Source organism: Chiloscyllium plagiosum, chromosome 1 (genome assembly GCF_004010195.1).
Source record: "Chiloscyllium plagiosum isolate BGI_BamShark_2017 chromosome 1, ASM401019v2, whole genome shotgun sequence".
NCBI lineage: Eukaryota > Metazoa > Chordata > Chondrichthyes > Orectolobiformes > Hemiscylliidae > Chiloscyllium > Chiloscyllium plagiosum.
Genome location: NC_057710.1, coordinates 83,574,066 through 83,593,415, shown reverse-complemented (window position 1 = coordinate 83,593,415; position 19,350 = coordinate 83,574,066). Strand labels below are relative to the sequence as shown.

Genomic DNA, 19,350 nt, shown 5'->3' with positions numbered 1-19,350 from the left:
TCACCAGAGCAGAGGGTGAAACTTGAATCCAAAGAAACAAATCTGGAATTAAAAGGGAGCCTAATGGTGTTTATGTAACCACTGTTGCAAAAATCCATCTTGCTCACTAACATCCTTTAGGAAAGGAAGTCCACCATCCTTACCTAGACGAGCCTACATGTGACTCCAGTCTCACAATTATTAGGCAATAAATGCAATTTTAGTATGTGACACCCACATCACATGAATTATATTTTTTAAGAAACATAAGTGAGGCAAATATGAAAGAATCTGACCATATCTGTACTTACAAAGGTATATTGTTAAGAGCAAAGAAAATTTCATTATTCACTATTACCTTACAGATATCTCTTCTTTTGAAGCACAGTTTTTCAAATGATTACCAAATCAATGTTAAGTACAGCATCATAAATTATGCTACTGCTATTGTGTCAGCAAATTGTAACTATTCCATTTGTCTCTAATTTCATTGTGACATAACTGACACCCAACTGTTCCACTGACAGGTTTGCTTGCTGAGTGCAGAGAGAACAGCTTCAATGATGTAATTCTGGTTTCATGTCTCACTCTGCATTTACCTTAATTTGATTCTATTACTCTCAATCATTTCGGTGTTCTGTTCATCATCAGACAGACAAAAATGGAAAGGAAGTGAGGTAGCTTTGTCAGTAAAGGAGGCAAATTAATGCAATTGTGAGAAGGATATTATTTTGCAAATCATGATGGAGAATCTGTATGAGTGGAGATATGAAATACAAGGGACAAAAAACATTGTTAGAGATTCTCAAAAGGGCATCAGTGGAAAAATTAAGGGAAGGCATTAAAGAAAAAGCCAGAGATGCATGCAATAAGATAACTCCTGTAAATATGGATGACTTTAATTAATGCATAGATTAGACAAATCAAACTAGCAATGGTATTGTGTAGGAGGATTTTCTGGAATGTCCATGTGATAGCATTTTAGACTAAAACATTGAGAAACCAACCAGAGAACAGAATTTTCTACATTTAGTACTGTGAAATGAGAAAGGATTAATTAACAATTAACGTGGAGTCCCTTGGGACAAGCAACAATAATATGATAGAATTCGTAAGTAAGATGGGAGTGATGTAGTAGAATCTGAAACTAGGGTCCTGAATCTAAATAAAAGGAACTACAAGGTTATGAGGCATGAATTGACAAGGATGGATTAGGGAACCTTACCAAAAAGGTTGACATTGGATAGGTGATGATTCATATTTCAATTGTTATTATGCATGGATAATAACAATTATTCATCACTGATGCAAAAATAAAACGGGAAATGTGGCTCAACTATAGCTTACAAATGAAATTATGGTTAGTATTAGATCCAAAGTGGAGATTTATAAAATTGCCAGAAGTGTGAGCCTGATAATTGGGAACATTTTAGAATTCAATGATCAAGGGGCAAAATAGGGTAAGAGAATAAAATGACAGGGAACATAAAAACTGACCATAAAAGTTTACTTGAAAAGAAAAAAATAGCAAAGTGTAGGTCCTATACAGATAGAAGCCTTGGATAATTATAGCCCCAGCTGTTCATAGTATATATAAATGACCTGGATGCGGGAATCAAATGCATTTCCAAGTTTGCTGATGACAGAAAATTGGGCAGGTTTGTGCACATTTATGGGTTGTAAGGAGGATGTAAAGAGGTTCAAGGTAACTTAGACATTATTAGATTAGATTACTTACAGTGTGGAAACAGGCCCTTCGGCCCAACAAATCTACACTGACACACCGAAGCACAAGCCACCCAGACCCATTCCCCTACATTTACCCCTTCACCTAACACTATGGGCAATTTAGCATGGCCAATTCACCTAACCTGCACTTTTTTCTTGGACTGTGGGAGGAAACCAGAGCACCCGGAGGAAACCCACACAGACACGGGGAGAATGTGCAAACTCCACACAGTCACCTGAAGCGGGAATTGAACCTGGGTCTCTGGCACTGTGAGGCAGCAGTGCTAACCACTGTGCCACCCACTTGTTGAACGAGTGAGCAAATGCAATACAGTTGCAATACAATGTGGTTAAATGTGAAGTAATTCACAGTTTGGTATGAAAAAGGGTATTATTTCAATGGTGATATGTTGGGAAGAGTGGACAAAGAAATCTGGATATTGTTGTATACCAGTCAATGAAAGTAGAAAGGCAGGTATGGTGAGCAATTAGGAAGGAAAATGATACATTGGCCTTTGTTGCAGAAAGGTTTGAGTTCAGAAGTAGAAATGTCTTACTGCAGTTATACAGGGCCTTAGTGAGATTATACCTGGAGTATTGCATACAGCTTTGGTTTCTTCACCTAAGAAAGGATATACTTGCCAAAGAGGGAATGCAGCTAGGCTGGTACGAGGGATGGCAATGCTGTCCTGTGGGGAGAAATTATTTTGAATGGGCCTGTATTCATAAGGGTTTAGAAGGATGAGATGTAAACTGATTAAAATATGCAAAATTCTAACAGGGCTGGACAGACTAGATTCAGGGACTGAGTAATTCTGTGCTGTTCAGGCAAATCCTAGAAAGTTTAAGATCAGAAGAGAATACCCCAAAACACCTATTCTTCCAGCTCAATTTGAAGCTAGAGATTGTTGAATGCATTAACTTTCCTAGTTTTCTCTCTGTTTCTCTGGGTACCATTTCCATCTATTAATCTCAACCCCACTCCCCCAGTTGTCAGGATGGCTGAGTGGTCTAAGGCGCCAGACTCAAGGATTCAAGTCCTTCCCATTATGGGGCGGGTGTTCTGGTGTCCGACTGGAGGCGTGGGTTTGAATTCCACTTCTGACATTGATTTTTGGGTGGCACAGTGGTTAGCACTGCTGCCTCACAGCGCCGGAGACCCGGGTTCAATTCCTGCTTCAGGTGACTGTCTGTGTGGAGTTTGCACATTCCCCCCCTGTCTGCGTGGGTTTCCTCCGGGTTCTTCGGTTTCCTCCCACAGTCCAAAAAATATGCAGGTATGGTGAATTGGCCATGGTAAATTGCCCATAGTGTTAGGTGAAGAGGTAAATGTAGGAGAATGGGTCTGGGTGGGTTGCTCTTCAGAGGGTTGGTGTGGACTTGTTGGGCCGAATGGGCCTGTTTCCACACTGTAAGTAATCTAATCTAAACCATTATCCTACCCCTGTCATCAGTATAAATATCAGCATTTCTCAGCTGCTTTCAGTTCTGAAGAAGGACTCAAAACATTAACACTGTTTCTCTATCACATATGCTTCCAAACCTGTTGAGTATCTCCAGCAATTTCTGTTTTTATTTGTTTCTGATCTTCCATATCTGTAGTTCTTTGTTTTATTATATCACTGGAAAGATGACAAGTACATATACCACAGCAACTAGAGTGAGGGACTGCAACCAACGTGGTGGTGACTTACCGTGAACATAGGTAGTCCTCACTTAAAGTTGTGTTTCTCTTCCTGAAAATTATGATTGAAGAGAAATGACTTTAACTGAAGCAAGGGTTTCCATAGGATTCAATGTTAAAGCCAGAGTTAGTTTTCTTTGGACTTGTTTTTGTGTGGGGAAACCCATGCACAATTTTAAATACTGTATTTTGTATGTGTAATACTGCATTTCTAGTTGTAATAATTTGCAAAGTAAATTGCGTAATTAAATATCTAAGAAATACAATATAGTATACCCCTTCTACAATATTTTTTATACAGGTATTTTTCAGTTTGATGAGACTCGTAGTGGTAACAGTTGATTGATGCACAAAACTGCTGACCAACCTCTGGCACTGGATGGATTACTTCGGTGTGAACTCTTTGTCAAAGTGGTCCCCAGAATTACAGATACCAGTCTTCAGCCAATCCAATTCATGCCACGTGATATCAAGAAACAGTTGATGACACTGAATATTTCAAAAGCTATGTTCCCTGACAACATTCCAGCAATAGTACTGAACACTTGTGTTCCAGTACTTGCCGCTCCCCTAGCCAAGCTGTTCCAGTATATTTATAATACTGGCATCTGCCCGACAATGTGGAAAATATGATGGTAGCTGCATCATTTGCATGACCCTTCTCTCTTTTCCTTGTAAATTCTGTGTCCGATGTATTCTTTCTCACTGGCTACCTGAAGTAGGAGTGGGGCTCTGAAAGCTTGTGGTTTCAAATAAATCTGTTGGATTATAACGTGGTGTTGTGTGATTTTTGACAATATATGTGCAACACAGTCCATCTCCAACTTAAAATGTTATCTTCAGGAAGTGGACAAGTATAAATAAATGTTTCATTTCTGAAAGCAAGGTTGTTTATTTATCACCATTTCAAAGCCATTTTCAAGGTCATGTAGGAGAAAAACAGTAAAGTTCAACCACATCCAGTAAGTCATAAAACACACAGATCCCTCATTAATCTTTTATTCGGCTGGACAGACCCTTTAAAGTTTTAATAGTGGAAACTGCAAAGTACTTAATGGAGTTGGGATTCAGGGAATCAGGACTCACCCACCATTTTTACAAGGTTCGCATGTCAACCAGGCTTGTTACAATTCTAGTTCTTCATCCAATTCATTAAGGTGGATTGTATGGCTAACTTTCCATTGATCTGTTGGAACTCCACGAGTCACAGCTTGCTAACTTGAGAATGCCCTATTTGTTACTATTCTTTGCTTCTTATCTACTAACCAAACCCCGTCCATGCTAATATGTTACCCTTAAATCTGAGAGCCCTCATCCTATGTGATAACCTTGTGTGGCACATTATCCATTCCTTCCTGTAATCTAGGTATACTACAGCTCCTGGTTTCTCTTTCTTCCTCAAAGGCGATGATTCTAAGATAAATTATACTTAGATCTAAATGAAATGCTTCTTCCACCAGACTGCATTGAGGTTTGATTTTTGATTTGATTTAATTTGATTTATTATTGTCACATGTACCTAAGTACAGTGAAAAGCTTTGTTTTGCATGCAGTACAGGCAGGTCATAACATACAATGACACTAAGATCATAGGGTGATTGAACAGAGCAAGGAATACAAAGTTACAGCTACAAACAAGGTGCACAAAAAGCAAGAGGTGGAGCGCTATTTGCGTTCTATTTTTCTTTTTGTGTAATTCTGGAGAAGGGATGTGGAAACTCTGGCAAATTAGTGTTTTGACAAATGATCAGAAGAATCTCCATGGAGACTCATTGGAAGCCCATTGACAAATAATTAAAAGGGAAACTGGAGAAGTAGATCAAGCCTGAGCATTTTTTTGTTCAACCTTGGAATCTTTTTGATCTTGTCCTTTCATTATTTTCAACCTTAACATATTGGAAAAAAATAGGATTGCCAGATCAATCAAAACTTATCACGACTCGAATATTCGTGGAAATAAATCAAGCCTCTGAAATAAACATGTACTTATGCTTTAAATTTAGTTTATGAGTATCTATAAACATCAAAATGCAACTTTTGTCAATTTCCACAGCGTAGCCGTCCATTGCATAGGGTTAAAATACACAACCCCTCAATTAAACCAAACAATGATACCCTAGGCACTAAGAGCATTGTTACTGAATTCAAATGCTTCACCAGAGTGATGTGCAAGAAAGGAAAATGCATTATAGTGGATTTTAGAGGGTTTCTCCTGCTTTTTGCCATAATAATATCTTTCAATCACTGTCAAGAACCTGGGTAGAAAAAAATATTCATTACATCCCAAGAACAGACCTTGGCAGTAAATAACAAATTGAGAACAATTCCGGTGAAATGAACCTCTCTGGCTTAAGATATAGTGACACAAATTATACTCCCTTTGGAATATAAACAACATCATGGTACACTTGCCTTTCTACAGTTAGCTCTGTATTCACTAAGGAGTGGTGGGGTCTGGTGGGTAAAGCTTCTGTGATTCCTGGTGATGTTGTGCTATCATCGGTTGTTATAGTCTCATTCTCTGCTTGACTATCATGTGTGTACATCACTCATTCACTTGTGATCTGCAGGGTTGTTGAATTCATATTTACAAGTTGTGTAGAAAGAGATAAATTCATCGAAAATAAAACTGATTTGGGGGATGTTGCCTCAAAATATATTTGAACATTTAATAGATTCGCTTGGAAATTATTGCCTGTTTTGAAGGACCTTGTAGTTGCTTTAAAAACAACCTTCACTGTGTTACAAACTAAAACCACTGCAGAAGTATTTGGAATGAATAATTTTCAAAATTTACAAATAACAAATAATTTACAAAATAACAATTCAGTCACTATAACAACCTTACTTCAACCCATTGGTCTACAAATTATTTTCTTTCCAACACTGCTCATTACATTGAGTAGAAAGTGTAATGAGCATGCAGACTATTTGGATTTCCAGATTTGAAAGCCAAGGGTAGTGATGTTCCAAAGCATGGAGCTCTTCATTTCAAATGAAGCAAGAAGTAACATATTAGGAAGTTAACAAAGTTTTACATTTTAAACTTTAAGTTTTAACTTTTGATCACATGATCTATGATCATCAAGGCCCAAAGTTCTAAATTTCTCATTCACCTCAATTGAATTGTTGGAATTTTTGATCTATTGAAAAAACCTGTATCTAAATGCTTAAGAAGAATTTAGCGTCTCAGTAATTCTCAATATATAGAATCTTGCAAATGGCCTTGAATAGCAGAAAGGACTTTGGTTTTCCATATCTATTTAATCAAATAGAATAATGTCATATGATGAGATGAAATTTCAGAGTGAACTGGAATAACCCACTTAAATATTATGCTTTAGTGAAGAGTGCATGAGGGCATGCCAGAAGCAACAACAGCAATCTACAAATGATATGTCAACTGGGTGAAGCTACAACACAGGATGACTTGTGTGCCAAACAGCATAAAGTGCACGCTAGAGGCAGCAGTAAGCAATCCCAAAACCAACAGATCAGATTTGAGCTCTGCAGTCTTGTCACATCCAATCATGAGAGGACATGCTTTAACCAATTCACTGGAAGAGGAGACTTCACAAATAACCCTGTCCTCAATGATGGGGAGCTCAGCACATTTGTGCAAAAGGCGAAAGACAAGGCTGAGGAATTTGTAAGCATTTTCAGCCAGAAGTTTTGAATGAATTATCCACCTTGAATGAATTATCCATCCAAGATGCCCAGCGTGTCAGATACCAATCTACAAATAATTAGTTTCACTCAATATGATATCAAGAAGTGACTGATAAGGCCAATCTTACAATCAATCAAGTAACTCCTGGGATTCATTCAATTGCATGCACTATAGAATTGATCTTATTATCAACCTTCCAAATACGACTTTGGCAGCAATTCAAGAAGGAAGCTCACCACCACCCTTTCAAGGGCAATTAAGGAGAGGCAGTAAATGTTGGCCCAGTCCCCCAAGCCCACAGTTTGCTCATCACCACCATGTCCATTAATCTACATTTACTCCAGGTTAATCAACACCTTGAATTAAATAAAAATTCCTCAGTCTGGCTTTCAAGTTCTTCAAAGGCTTAAACTCTTTATTTCTGTAACAAAGCTTACAGCTTGCTCGATACATTTGGGGTCCTCCAATTCAGAATTGTTTTGTGGCCTAATTTTGAGTTGATTATAATCACTCATCTACTGGCAACCATTCTTTCAGCTTTCAAGATCCTTATCTCAAAATTTACTCCTAAAATGTCTCAGCCACTTAACTTCTTTTTCCTGCTTTAATACACTCCGTAAAACATGACGTTTTAAGCAATTGACCATTGGTCACCAATGATAATATCACCAGATGTGGTTGCATGTCAAATTCTGTTTGATAATGCTTCTGTAAAGCTCCTTAGGACATTTTCAGTTCCAATTTTAAAAAATCTGACCATCCTTCAGTATGAAGATACTCACTATTTTTTACTCACTATTTTTAGATATTGTCTCATGGTAACAATTCAATTGCTTTTCGTACATTTTTCAACCAATCTTTTGACACAGTCATAAAATGTGTTTTTTCTAAAAAACAGTGCATTAATATTGAGTTGAAAGCCATGAACAAATTTCCATTATATGGAGTGATAAAAGTTTATTGATCATTTATAAAAATTATGTTATTTTTCCACTCGATTCATGAAGGTTTTCGTGATTGAGTTCTTTCCCTCTGCTTTCTCTTTTATATGAAATAGGGAATTGGAACAAAGTATGATTTTTTTTAAAAATTATGTCAAATAAAACTGATTGCAAATTCTCATAACTGATCTCTTCTTGGGATCAGATGTTGATTGTCCAACACTTCAAGAACCGACTGAACTTAATGTGTGGAATATAGGCTGACCAGAGAAAAATAATTTATGAATTCCAGAGTTTGGAAGCTGTTGCAGCATAAAAAGGCATAATCTCATTAATTAAATTAATAATACTTACTTAACTACTTGTATGATTCACTGCATTAATTTCTGAATGAATTGATACTTCAAAAAACGTTAGAGCGGAACCTTATTGAAAGCAAGGCTGCAATGGAGGATGGTGAATCAGCTTGTTTTGCCTGATCATTTAACTACAGCTATTTACTGTCAATGGAAGACTGCTTCGTAAAGGGACCTTGGTAAAGGTCAGAATGGCTGTTATCAACATTGTTGCTGAAGGCTGGAGGAAGGAGAAGAATTAAAGAAAGGAATGGGTAGGTCACAGCACATGTATATAAATTTTCCCTGCCCTATAGCACTCAAGTTGTACCTACAACATGTAGACTGCAGTACATCAAGAAGGTGGCTCACTTATACCTTCTCAAGCATAATTAGTAGCTGTCAACAAACTCTGACCTAGTTAGTCATGGTGACATCACTTCAAATTGATGCACTATAGGTGATAAGCTGGAGAAGGGACATCTTGTTTCTTGGGGATAGAAAGAGAAAATGAGACAGACGGGCCAAAGAGTAATAGAAGGAAGTTTCAGAGGCTGTTTATACGAAGAATAGGGTTGCAAGGTCATGGATCCAGTGTTCAAAAAGGTTTAGCATCCTCATCAGCAAAGGTGCGTATCACTTTTCATGATCACCAAATATTTCAACAAGTTTTATTTTATATGTACATTGGATGTGAGTTGTGCTGACTGTCCCAAACTTCAGTGTCCATCCCTCATTGCCCTTGACAAGGTAATGGCGAGTTGCTTTCTGGAGACGTGACGGTGGAGTGCTACTATTGTTGCAATAATAGGAGAAAGTGAGGACTGCAGATGCTGGAGATCAGAGCTGAAAAATGTGTTGCTGGAAAAGCACAGCAGGTCAGGCAGCATCCAAGGAGCAGGAGAAGGGCTTATGCCCGAAACGTCGATTCTCCTGCTCCTTGGATGCTGCCTGACCTGCTGTGCTTTTCCAGTAACACATTTTTCAGTTGTTGCAATAATAACCATGATACACAGATAATGCTCTGGGGACCTGGGCTCTCATTCCTCCAGGGCAAATGGTAAAATTTGAATTCAAACAAAAGAAAAATCTGGAATTTAAAGCCTAATGTTGACCATGAAACCATTTTGTTTTTTTAGAAAGGTCTGGTTCACTAATTTCTTTGAGGGAAGGAAACCTGCCATCCTTACCTAGTCTGGCCTACATGTAATCTGAGAATCATTACATTATGTTTAACTCGAAACTGCCATCTGAAATGGCAGATCACCCAGTTGTACCAAACCACTTAAAAGGTGAAATAAGGAACATCTGCACTGTCTCAAACAACTCTGACCCACTATCACACACCAGTAGTGATGATAAATAACAGGGAGCAGATGCTCGCAGGCTGGAAAATGGGAAGCTTTCAGAAATGAAATAACGAGAATACAGAAAAAGTATATTTCTGTCAGGGTGAAAGGAAAGGCTGGAAGGTATAGGGAATGCTGGATGACTAAAGAAATTGAGGGTTTGGTTAAGAAAAAGAAGGAAGTATATGTAAGGTATAGACAGGATAGATTGAGTGAATCCTTAGAAGAGTATAAAGAAAGTAGGAGTATACTTTAGAGGGAAATCAGGAGGGCAAAAAGGGGACATGAGATAGCTTTGGCAAATAGAATTAAGGAGAATCCAAAGGGTTTTTACAAATATATTAAGGACAAAAGGGTAACTAGGGAGAGAATAGGGCCCCTCAAAAATCAGCAAGGCGGCCTTTGTGTGGAGCTGCAGAAAATGGGGGAGGTACTAAATGAGTATTTTGCATCAGTAATTACTGTGGAAAAGGATATGAAAGATATAGACTGTAGGGAAATGGATGGTGACATCTTGCAAAATGTCCAGATTACAGAGGAGGAAGTGCTGGATGTCTTGAAATGGGTAAAGGTGGATAAATCCCCAGGACCTAATCAGGTGTACCCTAGAACTCTGTGGGAAGCTAGAGAAATGATTGCTGGGCCTCTTGCTGAGACATTTGTGTCATTGATAGTCATAGGTGAGGGGCCGGAAGACTGGAGGTTGGCAAACGTGTTGCCACTGTTTATGAAGGGTGGTAAGGACAAGCCAGGGAACTATGTCAATGGTGGGCAAGTTATTGGAGGGAATCCTGAGGGACAGCATGTACATGTATTTGGAAAAGCAAGGACTGATTAGGGATAGTCAACATAACTTTGTGCATGGGAAATCATGTCTCACAAACTTGATTGAGTTTTTTGAGGAAATAACAAAGAGCATTGATGAGGGCAGAGCAATAGATGTGATCTATATGGACTTCAGTAAGGCTTTCGACAAGGTTCCCCATGGGAGACTGATTAGCAAGGTTAGATCTCATGGAATACAGGGAGAACTAGCCATTTGGATTCAGAACTGGCTCAAAGGTAGAACACAGAGGGTGGTGGTGGTTGGTTGTTTTTCGGACTGGAGGCCTGTGACCAGTAGAGTGCCACAAGGATCGGTGCTGGGTCGTCTACTTTTTGTCATTTACATAAATTATTTGGATGCGAGCATAAGAGGTACAGTTAGTAAGTTTGCAGATGACACCAAAATTGAGGTGTAGTGGACAGCGAAAAAGGTTACCTCAGATTACAACGGGATCTTGACCAGATGGAACAAAGAGACCTCGGAGTGTAGGTTCATAGCTCATTGAAAGTGGAGTCGCAGGTAGAAAGGATAGTGAAAAAGGCGTTTGGTATGCTTTCCTTTATTGGTCAGAGTATGAGTACAGGAGTTGGGAGGTCATGTTGCAGCTGTACAGGACATTGGTTAGGCCACTGTTGGAATATTGCGTGCAATTCTGCTCTCCTTCCTATTGGAAAAATGTTGTCAAACTTGTAAGGGCTCAGAAAAGATTTACAAGGATGTTGCCAGGGTAGGAGGATTTGAACTATAGGGAGAGGCTGAACAGTCTGGGGTTGTTTTCCCTGGAGCTTCAGAGGCTGAGGGGTGACCTTATCGAAGTTTAAAAAATTATGAGGGACATGGATAGGATAAATAGACAAAGTCTTTTCCCTGGAATCAGGAAGTCCAGAACTCGAGGGCATAGGTTTAGGGTGAGAGGGGAATGATATAAAAGGGACCTAAGGGGCAACCTTTTCACACAGAGAGTGGTACAGGTATGGAATGAGCTGTCAGAGGAAATGGTGGATCCTGGTACAATTGCAACATTTGAGAGGCATTTGGATGGGTATATGAATAGGAAGGGTTTGGAGGGATATGGGGCGGGTGCTGGCAGGTGGGACTAGATTGGGTTGGGATATCTGGTCGACATGGACGGGTTGGACCAAAGGGTCTGTTTCCATGCTGTACATCTCTATGAGTCTATGACTCTATGCCAGCGCAGATCATCTGGAAAAAGATCACAATGGTGCTGGATTACTTAAATTAATCATGCACATCATTTAAATTATTAATTTTCCTGCCATCTATTTTTTGTATCCCTGTATCCAAGTGAATTGTATGTCCAGATTGAACGATGAGGGAGGACTCTGAATATAACGGTTAAACAATGGACTGTAGGAATGTAATATGTTGGGTGAAGGGAACCACAGACTTTCCAATTGCATTGCCCCAAGGGTCATGCACCCAGTACAGTCAAATTGCCCTGAGTAAGGCCATTACTGCCAGGTATGACATCCTGTCTGAATCTGGATCCACCTCTTCTTCTCCCTCCTCTTATACAATTTAATATTGCATTTGGCAAAATAGGTTGCAAATGTTATGGAGATGCGTGTTGCGGCAGACTGATAGCAATCTCAGTTCTGTCCAGGAATCCTAATCACAAATTCAGCTTGTTATGCTGAAGTGACTTGCTCAGCAAGTATCCTTATGATCATGCGGCCCCTGTTATACCTCGGCTGTTCATCAGTGGCAGAGTTGCTCAAAGGAGTCATCAGCCAGACTCTTAGACAAGAGCGCTTCCTTCCAAGAAGTTGCCAGTTTGGAAATATGACTGTTGCAGAAGGAATGAATCACTGCAATATCCAGAATATCTTGTATGGAGATCTATGATACCCTTGTGATGGCCACATTCAAGTGGAACATTGAAGGAGTTGAATCTCTTCCTGTTGACAAATACTTGAGAATGATTTGAAGGAGGCGAGTTTATCACATGGAGTCAGTCTACCTTTCACTTCTGGGAATCTAGTCACAGCAGCAAATCTGAGACCCTCTTGAGCCTGACCGATCCCAATGTCAAAATGAACATTAACTGAAAATATTTTATCATTCACCTGGTGGGCACAGTTGTGAGCAGTAGATTGCAAAATCTTGCAAGTATCTAAAGCAGATCCTGGATCCTGAGGTCTAAAAACAGTGCCAAGGTGACTTGAATCTGCTTACTACACTAGGAAGGACATTAAAATCAACCAAAAGCTGCTGATACCAAAAGAGAAAATGCTGGAAAATCTCAGCAGGTCTGGCAGTATCTGTAAGGAGAGAAAAGAGCTGACGTTTTGAGTCTAACTGACCCTTTGTCAAAGCTAAAAAAAGGGAGAAATAGGGAGGCTGAGATACTAGCTGAGAGAAGGGCTTATGCCCGAAACGTCGATTCTGCTGTTCCTTGGATGCTGCCTGACTTGCTGCGCTTTTCCAGCAACACATTTTCAGCTCTGAGAGAAGGTGAGTCATGGCTCCAGGAACAAAGGTAGCAATAAAGAAGTGATAATGACAGTGCATAGAGAGATTATAGGGAGATTAGGAGCTGTGAATGACCTGGCTTCAGCCTTGTGCTGTGTAACAAAATATGGGGAGGGAAGGGGTGAAGCAGAGGCAAAATGGAAAACGGGAGAAAGGTAGCAAGGGGGGAAGAGGAGAGGAAAAGGGTGATGAGAGAGTGGGGAGCAAGAGAAAGAGAGACAATCAAGAAATAAGAGGTACAGAACAGTTAAAAAAAATTTAAAAAACATAAATAAAATAAATGAAATAAAATTACGGAGCAGAATGAAAACAGAGGGGTTGAGATGGGATAATCATCTGAAGTTGTTGAATTCAATATTGAGACCGGCAGGCTGTAACGTGCCTAGTCAGAAAATGAGATGCTGTTCCTCCAGTTTGCGTTGAGCTTCACTGGAACATTGCAGCAGGCCAAGGACAGACATGTGGGCATGGGAGCAGGATTGTGAGTTGAATGGCGAGCCACGGGAAGGTCTGGGGCCTGATTGCGTACAGAATTAAGCAGCGTTTTACTTGTAACTCTTTCAATTTGGTCTGCTGCATTCGTTGCTCCCAATATATCAGAGAGACAAAACGCCGACTGGGTGATCACTTTGTTGAGCACCTTCGGTCTGTAATCAGGTCCCAGACAGGGCAACAACTATGTAGTTTCTCTGTTTGTTGGACTTCAAGGCTATTACTTTAACTTTGTTTATCTGGCAACTCTCACTCAACTTACCCAGATGCTGACCTGAGAATTCAGCATGAAATATTCCTTTAATTGTTTACTTCTTGTCAGCTCCATAAGGGGCTTTCTGTTTGCCTCGAAACCTGCCTCGATAAAATCTAGAAGTGAGCAGAATGTGACCTGTTCAAGTCTGACTTTGAACCTTACAGCGAAGCCTTTTCCATGGATGCCTACCTTGAAGACGTTCTCCTCCTCTCTCGACAAGGATCTCAATGAGTCTCTCTCTCTCTCTCTCTCTCTCTCTCACTACACCCCCAAGGTCATCTCATCTGCCCTGAAGCTCTTCAGCCACATCCTGAAGCAGACCCGCTACCATTCTCAGCTACCTTACTCCCAGCCCCACTCCCCCTCCCACTTATCTCTCAGCCCCCTTGGGGGTCCCTCACATTCCTGATGAAGAGCTTATGCTCAACCCTCCTGCTCCTGGGATGCTGCCTGACTGGCTATGCTTTTCCAGCACTACACGTTTTGATTCCGATCTCCAGCATCTGCAGTCCTCACTTTCTCCTAGTTAAAATTCAGCTTTAATAATCTATAAACATTTGTGTTGAAAGTGTTCATAAATAGCACATGCACAAATAGGGGAGAGTTTCAATTCTGAGTGTAATCGACGATACTGGTTCAAGCATGTTTTGAAGAGATTTTCCCCTTGTTCTTACTCAATTTGATTTTCATTTCGCTAAATGGAAAATCCACCATGAGCCAGTGCCTTTGGCAGTCCAGTAAAATTACATTTTAAAATTTTGCTTACAGATGAAAATGAATTTAAATCGCACAAAAGATATAAATTGAATGTCAATCAGCAACTGTAATTTACCCTACTTTAAATTACCTTTTCACAATATGCAAAGTTATTTTCCAGTAAGATTGAGTACAGTAGTCTGTTCCTTAATTAGTTTTAAAAATACATTAAAACTGTATCATTTGTGTTCTTATATCTAAAAGACCAGTTTAATTTTTGGAGAGGTTTTTTTTGCTTGAAAGTTTGAAAATAAGCATCAGTATAACAGAACATAGAACAGTACAGCACAGAACAGGCCCTTCAGCCCACGATGTTGTGCCGACCATTGATCCCCATGTATGCACCCTCAAATTTCTGTGACCATATGCATGTCCAGTAGTCTCTTAAATGTCCCCAATGACCTTGCTTCCACAACTGCTGCTGGCAACGCATTCCATGCTCTCACAACTCTCTGTGTAAAGAACCCGCCTCTGACATCCCCTCTTTACTTTCCTCCATCCAGCTTAAAACTATGACCCCTTGTGTTAGCCATTTCTGGCCTGGGAAATATTCTCTGGCTATCGACTCTATCTATGCCTCTCATTATTTTGTATACCTCAATTAGGTCCCCTCTCCTCCTCCTTTTCTCCAATGAAAAGAGTCCGAGCTCAGTCAACTTCTCTTCATAAGATAAGCCTTCCAGTCCAGGCAGCATCCTGGTAAACCTCCTCTGAACCTTCTCCAAAGCATCCACATCTTTCCTATAATAGGGCGACCAGAACTGGACGCAGTATTCCAAGTGCGGTCTAACCAAAGTTTTATAGAGCTGCAACAAGATCTCACGGCTCTTATACTCAATCCCCCTATTAATGAAAGCCAAAACACCATATGCTTTCTTAACTTTGATTTCTCTCCACAGACACTGCCTGACTTGCTGAGCTTTTCCAGCAATGTTTGTTTTATTCCAGTGCCTGTGAAGCTTTCGTTATTTAATAGGGGAAGAATCTTCTTCAGCCAAGGTTTTATCAGGAATAGGATTAACATGGACTATTTACAACCCAATTCAACTCAGCAAAAACTTTGGCTGAGGTAACTGGTTCTGTATGGAGTAGTCACAAGTCTCAGTGCATCTGGAGTATTACCTTGACAGGAAATAACTGAAAATAATTGACCCAGGTATGTTTAAAGAGAACAATTCCTGGTTGTATTTTCAGAGAGAACAGTATGAGAGAATGTTTGAAGTCAGTTCCTTCTTTTGAATATATCCGATAAGAGGAAATGCTGGCTCTTCCTGATCGATTCTTTGATGTCAAAGCAGTGATGTGCTTATGCGTTGGGAGAAGATTGATCTGTTTCTGAATAAAAGGCTGAAATCGTGTCAGCCACTTCATTTACCAAAAACACAAAGGGCTGGGTTTGAGTGGGGCAGGAATGGGTGTTTGTTGGATGTGTTGAGGTGGTCTGTAAACATCCCTCCATCTCAATAACGATAGACTGAGCCTGGAGTGTATGTCACTTCTGTTCCTGTGATTCTGATTGGCTCCCTGTTTGTGATTCACCAGCCTTCCTGCCCCTGTCAATATAAGAAAGTGCTCCTCCTTCTGTACCCTGCTGGGATGTCCATTGAGCTTACAAAATGAATATGCTTCTTTACAGACGGTTTCCTGAGATTACAATAATTGACTCTAATCGTGTCAGTTGTGATGCTTCACAGAGTAGCCGATTTTGTTTGTGTATTTATATTTTCAATGCTCCAGGTCAACATTTTTGCTATAACTCTATACAAATTGATTTGGTTAAAAGCACACAATGTGATTAAATCACAAATTTATTTCAGTGAAGAGAAAAGATCCTCAAAATTCCTAAAAATGTCATAAAGCCGAATCATTATTAAAATATATGCTATGTTATTTGTGTCTTTTTTAAAATTCAGTCATGACATGTGGGCATCACTAGCCACACCAGCATTATTACCCATCCCTAATTGCATAATGGGCAGTTAAGATTCTGGAGTCACGTGTAGGCCCGACCAGGTAAGGATGGCAGACTTTCTTCCCTAAAGAACAACATGGGTTTTTACTGACAATCAGCGATGGTTTTATGGTCATCTTTAGACCCTTATATCCAGATTATTATTGAATTCAAATTCTGCCATGATGGAATTCAAACCTGGGTCCACAGCACATTACCTGGGTCTCCAGATTAATAGGCCATTGCCTATCTCCTTACTATCTGCTATTTACTGCTCTGTGAGTATTGCAGGGATGGATTCATTTGGCTCTTCTGCCAGATTGCCCCCTAACTGCACTGAGTGGCAGTCAGTGTTACTCAGAGCAAGGCCAGGCCAGGCCAGACCCAATGGGAGTTCTAGTCTAGGATTCTCTTAAGATAGACTTACAGATTGAGTCTGTGTTTAGGAAGGCAAATATAATTTCGCATTTAGGCTTAACATATGAGGAATGTTTGAGGTCTCTGGATCTATACTCGATGGAGTTTAGAAGGATGAGGGGGGATCTAATTGAAACTGACAGAACATTGAATGGCCTGGATAGAGAGGATGTTGGGAAGATGTTTCCATTGGGAGGAGAGATGAGGACTCGAGGGCACATCCTTAGAGTAAAGGGAAGGCCTTTTAGAATGGAGATAAGGAGCAACCTCTTCAGCCAGACAGTGGTGAATCGATAGAATTCATTGCCACAGAAGGCTGTAGAGGCCAAGTCATTGAGTATATTTAAGACTGAAATAGATAGTTTCTTGATTGTCAAGGAGATCAAAAATTATGGGGAGAAGGTGGGAAAATGGGGTTGAGAAACCTATCAGCCATTATTGAATGATGGAGCAGACCTGAATGGCCTAAATTTTGCTTCTATGTCTTATGGTCTTCTGAAAAGAAAGCTGTATGAACTGGTATTTAATGCCCATCCCTAGTTGCCCTTGAGAAAGTGGTGGTGAGCTGCCTTCTTGAACGGTTGCAGTCCATGTGCTGGAGATGGACCAATGATGCTCTTAGGTAGGGATTTGTGCATAATTTTGTGGAAAATTGAAGTAAGACTAATGTTAGTATTTTACAAAAACAATCTGTGGTTAGCAATGTGTTTTCTGCTAATTTCTCTGAATATGGTCACCGTGTTGGTCTGTTTCCAATTTAGTGGAAACCGTCTACAATTCAGCGCTTCCCATGTAATGAATTAAAAATAAAAATTCAAAGAGCACTATTATAACTTATTAGTTTTCGGAAATGCCGCATATTACCTTGGCACACACAGCCATTTTCCCCTACTATTGAGACACTGATGGAAATTAAACACATTATTAGTTGGAACCTCTTGCATAGATAATTGACTGTGCTTGTGACCATGTTGAATGAATCTGAGTAATTTTATACATATGATGTTGGCTAGCTGCTAAAAACAAAATCCACATCAAACCTCCCGGGTTCAGGTGGAAGATTAACACCACAAAGAAAATTTAACAATGGAGAAAGGTTCAAGCTTTATGAGAGACATCAAACACCTCTTTCTGCTGTACGTGGGATGAACTCAACACTCTTCAAATAACAACAGAACAGCTTCAGTCAAACAACTTGAAATTTTCAGCTCTCTGAAAGGTGCTTGCTGATCAAGGACTGGGTTGGACCTTTGTCCCATTCATCAAACAAAAGACAAGAAAATGTAGCTTGAAAATACATGTCCACCATCAATTCGGAACATGGCCCAGCCAGTGATGTCCACGTCTCATGAGTGAATTTTAAAAAATTGAATATTAAATGTATACCAGAGGTTTATTTGGAAAAGACTTGCCTTTATAATGAACATTTCACAATTTCAAGATGTCCCAAAAACCTTTGTGGCCAATGAAGTGGTTTTGAAGTGTAGTCACTGTTAGAACATAGGAACCCTCGCATTCTCAGCTGGGACTGGAGAAGTACAGCCTTAGAAGGAGAGCTAGGAATGATCCTAATTCAGAAATCATATCTGTAACTAATTGATATATATTCACTTGACTGTGCACTGTACCATTTTATGCCAAGAAGGCTTTCGAGAAGGAAGGTGTGAGAAAGATAAAATAGATGCTTACAACTTTTTCCAATTTCTGTATTTTCCAATTTCCAACAGGTTGGTTGGTCTAATCCAGAGGTTGTAGGAGAAGGGGTGAAATTCCAAATTAAGCGTAGCTGATGAGGAGATTCTCTTGCTGTTACGGCCTGCAAGCAGCTTATTGGAAGGTTTTATAATCAAACTATTTAGTTGTGTTCTCGGAATCAGAATTATTACAGCTTAGACAGAGGCCATTCTGCCCATCATGTCTGCATGGATGTTCCCAATGAGTGTCTCACTTAGTGCCATTCTCCTGCATTTCCCCGGTAACCCTGCACTTTGTACCTTTTCAGATAAATCTAATTCCCTTCTGAATGTTCAACTGACCTTGCCTCCACCACACTCTCAGGCAGCACATCCTACACCTTAACCACAAACTGCAGGAAAAAGCTTTCTCTCAGAACACTTCTGTTTCTTTTGTCAATCACTTTCAATCTGTGACCTCTTGTTCTTGATTCTTTCATGAATGGAATTAATTTCTCACTCTGACTGAACCCTTTACAATTTGGAACACCTCTGTAACATATCTTCACTTCTCCAGGAAAGCAGTTACTATGATGAACATATCTCCCATTGCCACCAAGTCTTGAGCTGCCCGCTCAGAGACTGGGACACTACCCACTTGCACATTCTCCCCTTCTCTGCATGGGTTTCCTCCTGGTTCCTTCCACAGTCCAAGGATGTGCAGGTTAGATGGATTGGCCATGCTAAATTGCCCATAGTATCCAGGAATGTGCAGGCTAGGTGGATTAGCCTTGGGAAAT

General features: G+C 39.9%; 1 protein-coding gene across 2 annotated transcripts in view; it reads right to left on the bottom strand.

Moving 5' to 3' along the window:
* The window catches only part of LOC122549979 (zeta-sarcoglycan), a 972,906-nt gene that overhangs the window by 190,096 nt on the left and 763,460 nt on the right, over window positions 1-19,350 (bottom strand). The window lies entirely within an intron of this gene.